This window comes from Heterodontus francisci, chromosome 36 (assembly GCF_036365525.1).
Source record: "Heterodontus francisci isolate sHetFra1 chromosome 36, sHetFra1.hap1, whole genome shotgun sequence".
Lineage (NCBI taxonomy): Eukaryota > Metazoa > Chordata > Chondrichthyes > Heterodontiformes > Heterodontidae > Heterodontus > Heterodontus francisci.
In genome coordinates this window covers 42,966,613-42,982,108 of record NC_090406.1, presented here as the reverse complement: position 1 = coordinate 42,982,108, position 15,496 = coordinate 42,966,613, and the positions used below count along the sequence as shown (strand labels likewise).

General features: G+C 45.9%; 1 non-coding gene across 1 annotated transcript; it reads right to left on the bottom strand.

The window, feature by feature from the left end:
- Window positions 1-10,921: 10,921 nt before the first annotated feature.
- Window positions 10,922-10,993, bottom strand: trnag-ucc (transfer RNA glycine (anticodon UCC)). The gene has a single exon. It is a non-coding gene; the product is annotated as a tRNA-Gly (tRNA).
- Between the last annotated feature and the right edge of the window lie 4,503 nt (window positions 10,994-15,496).

Genomic DNA, 15,496 nt, shown 5'->3' with positions numbered 1-15,496 from the left:
AAAAAATTTCTCCTCATCTCTGTCTTAAATGGGCGACCCCTTATTTTTAAACAGTGACCCCTAGTTCTAGATTCTCCCACAAGAGGAAACATCCTTTCCACATCCACCCTGTCAAGACCCCTCAGGATCTTGTATGTTTCAACCAAGTTGCCTCTTACTCTTCAAAACTCCAGCGGATACAAGCCTAGTCTGTCCAACCTTTCCTCATAAGACAACCTGCCGAGTCCAGGTATTAGTCCAGTAAGCCTTATCTGAACAGCTTCCAATGCATTCACATCCTTCCTTAAATAAGGAGACCAATACTATAGAACCATAGAAAAGTTACAGCATAGAAAGTAGCCATTCAGCCCATCGTGTCTATGCCAACTGTAAAAACTAGCTGTCCAATCTAATGCCACCTTCCAGCACCTGGCCCGTAGCCTCGCAGGTTACAGCACTTCAGGTGCAGGCCCAGGTACCTTTTAAATGAGTTGAGAGTTCCTACCTTCCTACCTCCACCACCAATCCGGGCAGTGGATTCCAGACACCCACCACCCTCTGGACGAAAAAGTGTTTCCTCATGTCCCCTTTAATCCTTCTACCAATCACCTTAAATCTGTGCCCCCTGGTAACTGACCTCTCCACTTAGGGAAACAGGTCCTTCCTGTCTACTGTATCTAGGTCCCTTATAATTTTGTACACCTCAATTAAGTCATCCCTCAGCCTCCTCTGTTCTAAGGAAAACAACCCTAGCCTCTCCAGTCTTTCCTTATATCTGCACTTTTCAAGCCCTGGCAACATTCTTATAAATCACTTCTGTACTCTCTCCTGAGCAGTTATATCCTTCCTGTAATGTGACCAGAACTTTTCGCAATACTCCAGCTGTGGCCTAACCAGCATTTTATACAGATCCAGAATTACATCCCTGCTTTTGTACTCTATACCTCAGCCAATAAAGGAAAATATTCCATTTGCCTTCTTCACCACTCTATCTACCTTCAGGCACCTGTGAACATGCACTTCCTCTACCTCTCAATATCCTCCTGTTTATTGTGTATTCCCTCGCTTTGTTTGCCCTCCCCAAATGTTACTTCACACTTTGGATTCAATTCCATTTGCCACTTTTCCGCCCACTCAACCAAACCATTCTGGAGTCTACAGCTATCTTCTTCACCATCAACTACACGGCCAATTTTTGTGTCATCTGCAAATTTCCCAATCGTGCCTCCCACATTTAAGTCCAAATCATTAATTGATACCACAAACAGCAAGGGACCCAATACTGAGCCCTGTAGAACACCACTGGAAGCTGCCCTCCATTTACAAACACATCTTTCGATCATTACCCTTTGTTTCCTGTCACTGAGCCAATTTTGCATCTAATTCACCACATTCCCCTGTATCCCATGGGCTTTTACTTTTCTGACCAGTCTGCCATGTGGGACCTTGTCAAATACCTTACTAAAATCCATGTAGACAATATCCACTCTACTACCCTCATCAATCCTCCTTGTTACTTCCTCAAAAAATTCAATTAAGTTAGTAAGACACGACCTTCCCTTAACAAATCCATGCTGACTATCCCTGATTAATCCGTGCCTTTCTAGGTGACAGTTTATCCTATCTCGCAAAATTGATTCTAATAATTTGCCCACCACCAAGGTCAGACTGACCAGCCTATAATTATTTGGTCTATCCCGCACGCCCTTTTTAAACAATGGTATAATGTTTGCAGACCTCCAATCCTCTGGTACCTTGTCTGCATCTAGTGAGGATTTGAAGATGATCCTCAGAGCATCTGTTATTTCCTCCCTGGCTTCCTTTAACAGCCTGGGATACAATCCATCTGGTCCTGGTTATTTATCCACTTTCAAGGATGTCAGACCCTCTAATACTTCTTCTCTCATTATGCTTATTGAATCTAATATCTCACACTCCTCTTTAACTACAAAGTCTGCATCATCTCTCTCCTTTGTGAAGACAGAGACAAAGTACTCAATAAGAACCTGTACGCAGTACTGTACACAGTACTCCAGATTTTGCTCTCACCAATGCCCTGTATAACTGAAGCATAACCTTCCCATTTTTGTATCCAATTTCCCTCACAATAAACAATAACATTCTATTAGCTTTCCTAATTACGTGCTGTACCTGCATACTAACCTTTTGTGATTCATGCATTAGGGCACTCAGATCCCTCTGCATCTCAGAGCTCTGCAATCTCTCACCATTTAGCTTTTTTATTCTTCCTGCCAAAATGTACAATTTCACATTTTCCCACATTATACTCCATTTGCCAGATCTTTACCCACTCACTTGACCTATCTATATCCCTTTGTAGCCTTCTTATGTCCTCTTCACAACTTACTTTCCTACTTATCTTTGTGTCATCAGCAAATTTAGCAACCATACCTTTGGTCTCTTCATCCAAGTCATTTATATAAATTGTAAAAAGTTGAGGCCCAGCACTGATCCCTGTGGCACACCACTCGTTACATCTTGCCAAATCAGAAAATGACCCATTTATGCCTACTCTCTGTTTCCTGTTAGCTAGCCAATCTGTTACTCCCTACACCATGTTTATTTTGGTGGACACTTCCTTTTATCAGTCGGCTTCAATAAGACAAAGGCCCCATTTTTACACATTTAAAAAATGAGCCATAGGGATGCAGCAGCAGTGGTGACAGCCCCATTTACTGGAAAAACAAAATGTGAAAGGTGTACTGCAGATCCATTCTACTGCATGGATTTGAAAAATGATTAGTGATTTTGCCTCTCAGTGCTGATCTTTGTGATATTTCAGAAAGCCAGTTGGTAAAGGATAGAACTGGAGCCAATCTTTACATACCTTTCTAAGCATTTATTTACAAAGTTAACTATTACAAGCACGCACCTCCTAACCCAACCACTACGTTTTAGTCTATGTCTTTTAGGGGCACAAGTAAATCCCCAGTTAATGCCCAACACCTGCATACAATTAAATATAATTATTGTACAATTAACAAATTTGAGAAGATACCTTTCTAATGTTAAATGGAATATGTTGCCTCAAAAGTCTGTATAAACTAATGTCTCCAAACCTGATACATAAGGATCCAACACCTGACATACAGTTCAGTGGGCACTGATCATTATATTATTGGCCCTATAGATTGCAGTGCACTATTTGGCAAATAACTTATATATTCAGTTGTGTTTTAGGGTATATTGTAACAATGTAGTTATAATTGGATGGTTCTTTTGGAAAGATTACCACTTACTGTAAATAAAATGAGTGTGAAATATAGGGCTGGATTTTGCGGCAAGGCCACAGGTCCCAGTGGCGGCAGCAGATGCAAGTGCCGCTTCCACTGGTGCGTTCAGCGGCAGGCTGCATGTGATCTCACAGTGGCCAGCCAATTAACTGAGTGGAGGCTCGGGGGCTGTCCAACTGTGAAGCAGAGGTGGGAAGTGAGGCAGCGATGACACTGTGACAGGTGCTGGCACTATATTTAAAGGGCTGACAGACCTGCATTCACTGCTGACTACTCTGAAGTGCCTTCCACCAAGGAACTGAATGGAAGCCTGCAGCAGGAATGGCAGAAGACCCTGGGTGGCCCTGTGGTTCAGTGATGCTTCCCTGCAGGTTCTCCTCCAGGCTGCAAGGGCAAGGCGGGGAGGTCCTCTTCCCCAGGAATGGGAAGAGGAGACTGGCCTACCTGAAACACTACCGACTGAGCTGGTTGAGTCCTGAAGGATATATCTGTGGCAGGTGGCGAGGGAACCAACAAGAGGGAAAAACCTTGCTCCCACAAACCTACCTGTCACAGATGCCATGATCATGACAATATTGGTAGGGGTGACCACCACACAGTCCTTGTGGAGACTAAGTCCCATCTTCACACTGAGGATATTGTCCATTGTGTTGTGTGGCACTGCCACCATGCTAAATGAAATAGTTTTGAACTGCTCGGTTTGTTCTGAACCTGTCATAACTCTCCCTCACTCGACCATTACCATCAAGCCAAGGGCTTAACCCTGGTTCAATGAGGAATGTAGGAGAGCATGCCAGGAGCAGCACCAGGCATACCTAAAAATGAGATGCAACCTGGTGAAGCTACAACACAGGACTACATGAATGCAAAACAGCATGCGCTGGACAGAGCTGAGCGTTTCCACAACCAAGGGATCAGATCACAGCTTTGCAGTCCTGCCATATCCAGCTGTGAATGGTGGTGGACAATTGAACAACTAACCGGAGGCTCCATAAACATCCCCATTCTCAATGATGGGGGAGCCCAGCACGTCAGTGCAAAACACAAGGCCAAAACATTTGTGACAATCTTCAGCAAGAAGTGCTGAGTAGATGATCCATCTCGGCCTACTTCTCATCCCTGCATTGCTGATGCCAGTCTTTAGCCAATTTCATTCACAGCACGTGATATCAAGAAATGGTTGAAGGCACTGGATACATCAAAGGCTATGGGCCCTAACAACATCCCGGAATTAGTACTGAAGACCTGTGCTCCAGAACTAGCTGCGCCCTTAGCCAGGCTGTTCCAGTATAGCTACAACACTGGCATTAACCCAACAATATGGAAAATTGTCCAGGTATTGTCACACTCATGCAAGGAGAAGTATGAACTATATAACGACCTTATGAAACAAACCAACAGGCACTTTTCCTACAAAACAAAATGGAGTTGAGAGGTCAGGTGACCTTATCCTGCACTACTAATACACATGGAAACTGAAAGAAGCCTGAGCCAATCTTCATGTCTTGACAAGCCTTGGAGAAGGCATTAAAATGTAAATAACCCATTCTGTGTTAATGGCTACTTCTCTCCAACGAATTTCATTAACAATGGCATTGCAAATTTGGTGACTCCAAATTCAAGCTCATGAGAATGGGTGTGAAAAACTCCAGTTTATCAAGATGGAATGAAGTTGAGTGACACCCAGACCCCATTGCCTAACAATAACCTCCCCATCAGACACCATTTATGAGAGCGTGAGAGAGAGAAACTCTGGTCACATGACAGAAACCAGGTTTCTGATAAGGAGCCTAATAAAGGAATATGCTGGGGAGACAAAGCCAGAAGGAAAGAGAAGAGAGAAATCCATCTATGCCATTGAAGAGACAGGATCCTGCCTAAGAAACCATCTTTGAACCCCATGTAGGCAGCGATTGGAGTTTGGCCTTGAGCTCCCTACCTGAAAAATCATACCAGGACTTCACCTTTGGCTGGAATGTAACAAAAGCAGTCTGCAGCAGTGCATTCCTAAACCTCCCAAGTCCTTCTTCAGTGAACAAGGGTAAAGAATACAGACCTGCATCATTTCAAGATTTCACCCTGGGGGAAACACAAATTAAACAGAGGACACTTTAAAACCATCAGGCCTAAATACATGTTATCTTTTAATCTTTATCTTTTCTTGTGTATGTGTATCCATATGCGTGTGAGAGTGGGTGAAGTTGCGTACATTTTCAGGTGTTGTATGATAAACATTTATCTTTCTTTTACGAGAAAACCTGTCATTTGTCTGTTTGTTGACCTTTAAAACACTCAGGGAATAAAACATTTTTTTAACAAAATGCTGTCTTTGGTCAGTTGAAATCTGAAAGAGGGGCAACCATTCCTATCAACACCCACCGGTCTGTAACAGATTGGGGGCTCGTGCAGGATTTGAAACATTTGATTAAATGAGTGAATTGGATACATGAGGTAAATTGATTGTAAATTGAAAAAAAAAATCAGCAGGCTTTCTCACATCATTTTCACTGTGCCAGAACATTTAAGACATGGCCACGTTTGATGCTAAAGCGGTTGTAGAACAGGATGAGTTATCTTGGGGTGCATTAAATTAATCAAATGTTGAGGAACTAAAAGCTGTAGCTAACAGGTGGGAGTAACCTTAAGGCCGAAAGCAAGAAAGCCCAAGATCTTAAAAACTCTATAGCTAGTAATTTTGATATTGTCCCAGCACCAGAAGAATCACATGGAACCTGAGACTGTCAAAGTAGCTGTAGCTAGAATGCAAACGGAAATGCAGAGAATGGAATTAGAGTTTGAAATGCATAAGGAAAAAGAGGAGAGAGAAATGTAGAGGGAGAGGGAGGGAAGGAAGTTTGAATTAAAGAGGTAAAGACTGAAATCACTAAGTGACGGTACCACCAGAAATTCAAATACAGAGCTCGCTTCGGAGCAAAGCTTTGACCTCCTGAGACACTCATGATTAGTGCCAACATTTAACGAGGATGAGGTTGAATCATATTTTATCCCTTTTGGGAAAATTGTTCTCAAACTAAAGTTGCCAAAAGAGATATGAACCCTTCTTTTACAAGGCGAATTAATGGGAAGAGCCTGTGAAGCTTACTCTATGTTGTCAGAGGAAAGCTCTTCGATTATTAGAAAAACAAAACTGCTATTTTAAATACCTATGAGTTAGTCCCTGAGGCATACTGGCAAAAGTTCAGAAATACTCGGAAAAGGCCTGCCCAAACCATCATTGAATTTGAGCAAGTTAAACACATGGCTTTCGATCACTGGATGAGATCTCTTGAAGTTAGAACCCTTGCTTTCCATCTGGCCCGTCAATCTGCCTGTGGCTTGGTTCTGATTGGTGGCCCCCCTGTACGTCAGGCGGAAGGGGTAGGCGGGACCTGTGTCTGATGGGCGGGAGACCCCTCTCTGTGATTGGTCACTCCCTGTGACTGACAGGGGCTGCCTGGGGGGCGTTAGCGCTGATTGGTGGAATCCACGCAGGCGCTCTGAGATTGGCCATCCCTGCTGCTTTTGCGCGGTTCAGTAAATGTCCTGTATCCTGTGCACTCAACAGGTTCCCACCTCCACTCACCCCAACTTAAATAAAACTGGCATGGTAAGTATCCAGCAGTGGGAATGGCTGCTGCAGGGAATACGGAGAACATGGAGTGGGGAACGCGGAGCGGGAAGCAGGGAACACGGAGTAGGGAGCGAGGAACATGGAGCAGGGATTAGGGAGCGAGGAAGACGGAGTAGGGAACATGGAGCGGGGAGCGGGGAACACAGAGCAGGGAACACGGGAGACACGGAGGGTAAAACCTGGCTCGGGTATAAAATGAAAACCTGACCCGGGTCCAACCTGGCCACAGCCAACCTGAACCTGAACCCAACCCGAGCCCGCGTCCTTCAGTTATTGTTCATGCCCGACCTGACTCGATCCGAAAATATCAAACACGTTATTCGTACAGAAAAAAAATTGCGTCAAAACGTAGATTAAAAAGAAAACAATACAAACCAAACCTGACCAGAGCCAACCTGAACCCGGCCCGACCGGAGCCCAAATGCTGGACACAGTATATAGACCCGACCCGAACCTGAACCCAACACATGTAGTCAGGTTTGGTCGGGTAGCCAGGCTTTAACAGAGGGTCAGGGAAACACGGGAGAAGAGAGAGAGGGGGTAGAGAGAGAGAGAGAGTCATTGAGTCATTTATTTATGGCACAGAAGGAGGCCATTTGGCCCATCGAGTCCATGCAGGGTCTCCATGCAGCTACGGAGTCAGTTCTACTCCCCGGCTCGATCCCCGTAGCCCTGCAAGTCTATTTCTCTCAGGTGACCATCCAACGTCCTCTTGATGTCATTGATTGTCTCCGCTTCCACCACCATTGTGGGCAGCGAGTTCCAGGTCATTACCACCCACTGTGTAAAGAAGTGCTTCCTCATATTGCTTCTGCATCTTTTGCACAAAACTTTCAATCTGTGTCTCCTTCTCCTAGAGGGGGGAGGGGGGCAAGGAGAGATCGAGATACACACAAAGAGAGCGCAGTGGTGGGGGGGGGGGGTGGGGGTGGGGGTGGGAAAGAGATGGCAGCACAGTGGCACAGTGGTTAGCACCGCAGCCTCACAGCTCAAGCAATCCAGGTTCAATTCTGGGTACTGCCTGTGCGGAGTTTGTAAGTTCTCCCTGTGACTGTATGGGTTTTCGCTGGGTGCTCCGGTTTCCGCCCACAGCCAAAGACTTGCAGGTTGACAGGTAAATTGTTCATTATAAATTGCCCCTAGTATAGGTAGGTGGTAGGGGAATTGAGGGAAGGTGGGGATGGGGTAGGAATATGGGATTAATGTAGGATTAGTATAAATGGGTGATTGATGGTCGGCACAGACTTGTTGGGCCGAAGGGCCTGTTTCAGTGCTGTATCTCTAAATAAATAAATAAAAAGGTTTCTCCTGTCATATGGACAAATATCCAGAATACTCTGCATTGCGACATCAAGCGTGCGGGCAGAGATTGACTACTTATGCAAGCAAAAACAATGCCAGGTATGTCACTAAATCAGTTTTCAATATAATGACGAGAAAGTAAGTCAATAACTTAGACTTCTCATTTAAAACCTCTTCACAAAAATGCACATTTGTTGCTGTTTTGATAGTAGGATAAATTTTTAACACCTTTATCTTTCCGAAATTTTCTCACTGGCTCCCTATGTAGGGCAAATTGTACTGTGGCCCCCTCACGCAAATATGTTGGACATCCCTGCTTTAGAGAAGTTCTCAAAGCATCCCTAAAGAGATGAAACATTCCTGTCAACTCATGGCATTCCCTGTCTTGTGACCATCCCAGATGGAGAAAGCTCATTCGGGAAGCCATCATTCACCTTGAGGGTCTTTGTCATGAATGTGCAGAGGTGAAGTCGAGGTGGCGGTGGGAGCTCACAAACCTCCAAACTACTCATCCAGCTGACCCTTCAAACCACCTGCCCCTCATGTGGCAGAATCTGCAGATCACACATTGGACTTATCAGCCATCGCAGAACCCATCAAATTGGAGTGGAAACAAATTATCTTCGATCCTGAGGGACTGCCTAAGAAAAGGAAAATTCAAAAGCATGTGACATCCACCCACCATTATATCCATTGTTCCTCCTCTGGCCTGGCATCGTCAATCATCTCCTGCTTGCTCACTGAGATGAGTTTTTCCTGAAGCTCTGTCCCTCCAGAGCACACCACTTGAACTGAATGCTCAGCACGAACAGAGTGCCCTGGTTATAAAAGGTAAGTTCATTTCTAGTCAGGTTTAACTGAAAAATGCGGTACACACCACAGCTACACATAGTAACACTGAAGTTACGAAGAAGGGTCACTGACCCGAAACGTTAACTCTGCTTCTCTTTTCACAGATGCTGCCAGACCTGCTGAGTGGTTCCAGCATTTCTTGTTTTTATAACACTGAAGTTACGTTTGGACGATGGCTAAATATTGGCCAGGACAATGCCCCTGCTCTTTGAATAGTGTCGTGGGATTTATCCATCTGAGTGGGCAGACAGGACCTTAGTCTAACAGCACCACCGACAGTGCAGCACTCCCTCAGTACTGCACTGATGTCCTCAAATCCTCTAAAGTGGGGCTATGAACTCACAGTTCCTAACTCAGGGGTGACAGTGCTACCACTGATACCAACATATCAGAATATTAGAGCTTTTCATATTAATCCCATGGCCTACACATAAAGGAAGAGTTTCCATTCCATTAATGTACAAGCAGCAGATGGACATAGAAGCACAATTATGCAGGAAATGGCCAGTATCCAGGATGCAGCCTTGATGCCTTCTTTCCGTCCAACCCATTTTCGGAAGGAGAACACTGAGGGCGTTACTCATAGGAGAGCAGGGCAATCCTCCACATTGTGGTTGCTGATCCCATTTAAAACCCCCCTAATGGCAGAGCAGAGTCCTGGGCTGCTTCACAGCATCCACATTTCTGGCAAGTGAAGAGTTCCTTCTGTCTTTGGCAGAAAGAGTGTGTGGAAAAGGACAATGTTCGTGGGCAATTCTTTAGATGGCACCTCCCACCGGATCCAGGAATCCTCATCTGAGGTGTGTGCCATAATTGGTGGGTCCACAAGATATGTGCGGAAATGTGAGCGGCATATTACCCGTCACCTTGCTCCTGATACCAGCAGACTTCTCCCTCACTGGCACCCAGGGAACGGGGACCAGGTCGGCTGCATTGACTTGGTTACAGATCTCCCTCCACACGGCCGGGACTGACTGGATTGCTCTACAGAGAGCCGACATGGACTTGATGGGCCGAATGGCCTCCTTCTGTGCGTTATGAATCTATGACTCTATGACATGTGGCTCCAGTCCCACACCAAGGTGGTTAGTTTTACTAACTTCCCTCTGAAGTGGCCCAGGAGGCCAATCAGTCAAACCTCAATTGGTTCAAGAGGAAGCCCAGCAGCACCTTTTCAGGCTAACTAAGGATGGTCAACAAATACCAGCCTTTCCACCAATACTCACATCTCCAGAATACATATTCCTTTCTGGACTTTATGCTTCTTAGTCTAGTGTCCTACAGGCTAAGCGCCTCATGGCCAGTTGCCTATTCAAATTATGGCTCAAGCTCCTGAGCTACCACAGATCAACCCCGTTTTTGCCATTTTCACAAAACTGGAAATAATAAGCTACAAAAGTATCTATTGAAGAATCGATGTCTATGAGTTCCTCTTAAGTGGCTATTTGATCATGCCTTCTCCACCCTTGCAGTGGGTAATTAATGTAGTTAATAAATCAGGAAGATCGTTCCTGTGATGCCCACCGTAGTCAAATAGCTCCACGTGTTGTGCAAGCTCACAGATGAATACACGTTGGCACAGTTAGAATATATTTGAGAAGGAAGGAAAATTAATAGATGTTGGTGGAGGGTTCTTGGCCATGCTGCAATCCTGAAGTCCCTGGTTCTTGCAGTCCGACTGCACGACAGAGACCAGTCAATACCGGGGTCCTTGCAGTGAATTCACTGACAGCTAAATACGAACAGCGGCCACCGGGCGGCAACGGAACCCATGGAATGTAACAGCGTGTGGGACTGTTACAATGTTACACTTTAATTGAAACAACCGCTGCCGGGTTCAAGCACCGAGTGTCGAAGCAAAACTTCACCAAGCGAACCTGCCTTCTGTTCTCGGTAAAATACTTGCGATGGCCGGGAATCGAACCCGGGTCAACTGCTTGGAAGGCAGCTATGCTCACCACTATACCACCATCGCAGCGCTGATAAAGCTGTGAAGTGCAGGCATCATATCAACGGTCGAAACCCCTTCGCTTATTCGTGAGCAATCAGAGGCTGCGAAGAGGATTTGTTGATTCTTTCAATTATTTAAAGGAGACACAAAAAAACCAGACAAGTGGATCCAAAATGTGAAATGCCTCCAAACTCCATCAATTCTTTCCCACTTATATCCCTCCCCTTCCCCCATTTCTCTACCTCACTCCCTCATCTTTCCCTTTACATCTATTGCTTCTATCTCTCCATCAGCCATCTCCATCTTCTATTCCAGCTCTCCCCTCCAGTCCCAATCTCTCCCTCTTGCACTGAACACTTCCTCCATCTTTCCCTCTGCCTCTCAATCTCCCTCTCTCACTCAATCTCTTTCTCTCCCTCCCAATCTCCCTGTCTCACTCCATTTCTCACAACTATCCTCTCCCACTTCACCCTCCTTACCGCGCCTTCTCCCTGCCCAATCCAACAAACATTTTTAACCAATGCCAATATTTTTATAACGGTATAATATGAAAATAGAAAATGAGAAAAAAAGACTTTTTTTCAAATAGCTATCTGATTTTTCTCTTAAATTTTTTAACATTCATTCTTGGGAATGTGACTGTAATTGTCCAGGCCAGCATTTATTGCCCATCCTTAATTGCCCTTGAGAAGGTGGTGGTGAGCCGCCTTGTTGAACCGCTGCAGTCCATGTGAGGTAGGTACACCCACAGTGCTGTTAGGAAGGGAGTTCCAGGATTTTGGCCCAGCGACAGTGAAGGAACGGTGATATAGTTCCAAGTCAGGATGGTGTGTGACTTAGAGGGGAACTTGCAGATGGTGTTGTTCCCATGCATTTGCTGCCCTTGACCTTCGAGGTGTTAGAGTTCACGGGTTTGGAAGGTGCAGTCTAAGGAGCCTCAGCGTGTTACTGCAGTGCATCTTGTAGATGGTACACACTGCTGCCACTGTGCGGCGGTGGTGGAGGGAGTGAATGTCTGTGGATGGGGTGCCAATCAGGCGGGCTGCTTTGTCCCTGATGGTGTCGAGCTTCTTGAGTATTGTTGGAGATGCACCCATCCAGGCAAGTGGAGAGTATTCCATCACACTCCTGACTTGTGTCTTGTAGATGGTGGACAGGCTTTGGGGAGTCAGGAGGTGAGTTACTTGCCGCAGAATTCCCAGCCTCTGACCTGCTCTTGTAGCCACAGCATTTATGGGGCTGGTCCAGTTAAGTTTTTGGTCAATGGTAACCCCCAGAATGTTGATAGTGGGGAATTCAGCGATGGTAAAGTCATTGAATGTCTGGACTTCCCTGGGGGTGTGGCTTCACTGCTCTTGCCTTAGGTAAATCTATGAGGCACCGGAAACAACAGTAGCATCTAGTATTTTCCAAGGGTCAGCTCCCCGGAAACAGGGTCTATTTCGAAGAGCGAGTCTTTTTTAAACATTAAGTCCCAGCTTTGTAGCTGGCTGCAACACCCTTCACAGCCTTCTTGTAAAATTGAAACCTAAGCTCCAATCATGTATCTCTGGTTAAAAAAAAGAAAACTGTTTGTGTAATCTGATTCTGACCTCCCAGAACACTGAGGCTTCCAGTTTCATTTTCAAATCAGGGTTTGTCTCTAAAAAGCACACTTTGAATCCAAAGTTATAGCATGCAACAGGTCAGCTTCATAGAATGCAGTCAGCACATGAGGACTAAAACTAGAGGGCATAGATTTAAGGTGAGAGGGCGGAGGTTTAAAGGGGTTCAAAGGGGTAAATTTTTCACACAAAGAATAGTGGTTATCTGGAATGAGCTGCCAGAGGAGGTGGTGGAGATAGGAACAGTAGCAACATTTAAGAGGCATCTGGACAGGTATTTGAATGAGCAAGGCATAGAGAGATATGGAATTAATGCAGGCAGGTGGGATTAGTATAGATATGCATTATGGTCGGCATGGACATGGTGGGCCGAAGGGCCTGTTTCTATGCTGTACGACTCTATGACTCCATCACATACTGGGCTCAGAGCCTGTGTGGGGAGAACAATGGCAACCGTTTTTTGGGAGATACAGGATGCCATCTCTCAGCGTCGGCAGCCTCTCACTGATACCATCAGGTCTGCCCTCCCGCTGGTCAGTGGACACTCAGATCCAGAACACTGTGCAAGTGATGTGGCCAGAGCCTGCCTCACTGATGCTGTCCTCTCTCCTCGTGACAGCTCATGTGACCTTTCTAACTAATCTGTCGATGCCTGCTCATGCTGGTGTCAGGATACAGAGTCAGGCTGCCCACACACCTCGCACTGATGATGTAAAATCTTTCCAGGACTCAGAAGCGCCGAGGCGACAGTCACTTTGGTGCCAAGAGCCTCTTGGTACAACAGTCAAGAACCTAGCTCTCAGGTGGCAGCTTGGTGTAGCATTAAAATAGTTTTCAGGACAGCACAGGGAGGCACCACGGGTAGGTACTGTGGAAAAAAGAAACATCTGTTGTAAATAGATTTCTACTCAGGGCTGTGTTCTCGCACCCACACTTTTTTTGGGATTTTCTTCTCCCTGCTGCTTTCACATGCGTTCAAGTCCTCTGAAGAAGGAATTTTCCTCCACACAAGATCAGGGGGCAGGTTGTTCAACCTTGCCCGTCTAAGAGCGAAGTCCAAAGTACGGAAAGTCCTCATCAGGGAACTCCTCTTTGCTGACGATGCTGCTTTAACATCTCACACTGAAGAGTGCCTTCAGAGTCTCATCGACAGGTTTGCGGCTGCCTGCAATGAATTTGGCCTAACCATCAGCCTCAAGAAAACGAACATCATGGGGCAGGACGTCAGAAATGCTCCATCCATCAATATTGGCGACCACACTCTGGAAGTGGTTCAAGAGTTCACCTACCTAGGCTCAACTATCACCAGTAACCTGTCTCTAGATGCAGAAATCAACAAGCGCATGGGAAAGGCTTCCACTGCTATGTCCAGACTGGCCAAGAGAGTGTGGGAAAATGGAGCACTGACATGGAACACAAAAGTCTGAGTGTATCAGGCCTGTGTCCTCAGTACCTTGCTCTATGGCAGCGAGGCCTGGACAATGTATGTCAGCCAAGAGCGACGTCTCAATTCATTCCATCTTCGCTGCCTCCAGAGAATACTTGGCATCAGGTGGCAGGACCGTATCTCCAACACAGAAGTCCTCGAGGCGGCCAACATCCCCAGCTTGTACACACTACTGAGTCAGCGGCGCTTGAGATGGCTTCGCCATGTGAGCCACATGGAAGATGGCAGGATCCCCAAAGACACATTGTACAGCGGGCACGCCACTGGTATCAGACCCACCGGCCGTCCATGTCTCCGCTACAAAGACGTCTGCAAACGCGACATGAAATCCTGTGACATTGATCACAAGTCATGGGAGTCAGTTGCCAGCGTTCGCCAGAGCTGGCGGGCAGCCATAAAGACAGGGCTAAAATGTGGCGAGTCGAAGAGACTTAGTAGTTGGCAGGAAAAAAGACAGAGGCGCAAGGGGAGAGCCAACTGTGCAACAGCCCCGACAAACAAATTTCTCTGCAGCACCTGTGGAAGAGCCTGTCACTCTAGAATTGGCCTTTATAGCCACTCCAGGCGCTGCTTCACAAACCACTGACCACCTCCAGGCGCGTATCCATTGTCTCTCGAGATAAGGAGGCCCAAAAGAACTCAGTAAAACCACTTTGTTTAATGAAGTGCAGTATTCAAGGTATATCTTTTCTTTATTAGGATTTTGTATTTTAGCGGCTTGAGATATTTTACTACCTTAAATGTGCCTATATAAATGCAAGTTGTTGTTGTTTGGGAAGATGTTTGGAGGTCGCTTTACAATGGGGCACACAGTTTCTTCTCTGCCTCCTTAATGAACCATTTCCCCCTTAAGCAGAGGGAAAAGCTTGGTCAGTAGGCTCTGGTAGAAAGGGACCTGGTTGGTCTTTTTCTCCTTTAGTGCTGCCTTCTCCTGTGTGCCTCTCTCATTTCCCCTTCCTCCTGCTGCTGTTCTGCTTCCATTACGAGGACAGAGCTAGATGGGAATGCCTATTACCATGACCCCATGGTAAGGACCTTGTGACAGAAAGGTGGGAAGAAAAAGCTTTGCCTGACACTGTGGAAAGACAGCCTGCAGAATTCTTCCTTAGTTACAGGGCTGAGAACAGATTTTTCTAATCACTTGACTCAGAGCTGACACTACATATAAAGTTGTGGTTGTTGAAAGTCTGTCAAACCACATCCTGGTTTGACAAGTCACGCAAATAAGCAGCACTTGTTTTCTGCAGGTTTAGTCATTCTGGTTTAAGTAGTAGAATTTATTGGCCCTCATTATTCTCTCATTTGAAAACCAGCACCACATTGGTATCAGGCCCATATGAACGTACAAATTAGGAATAGGAGTAGGCCATCTTCACCCAGCAGCCAATTCCAGCAGAATTTAGCCTGCATTTGGGAACGCGTGGAACTCGGGTTTATCTGGCTTTGGCCCAAAATTCTAGCCCCTGACCCAACTGC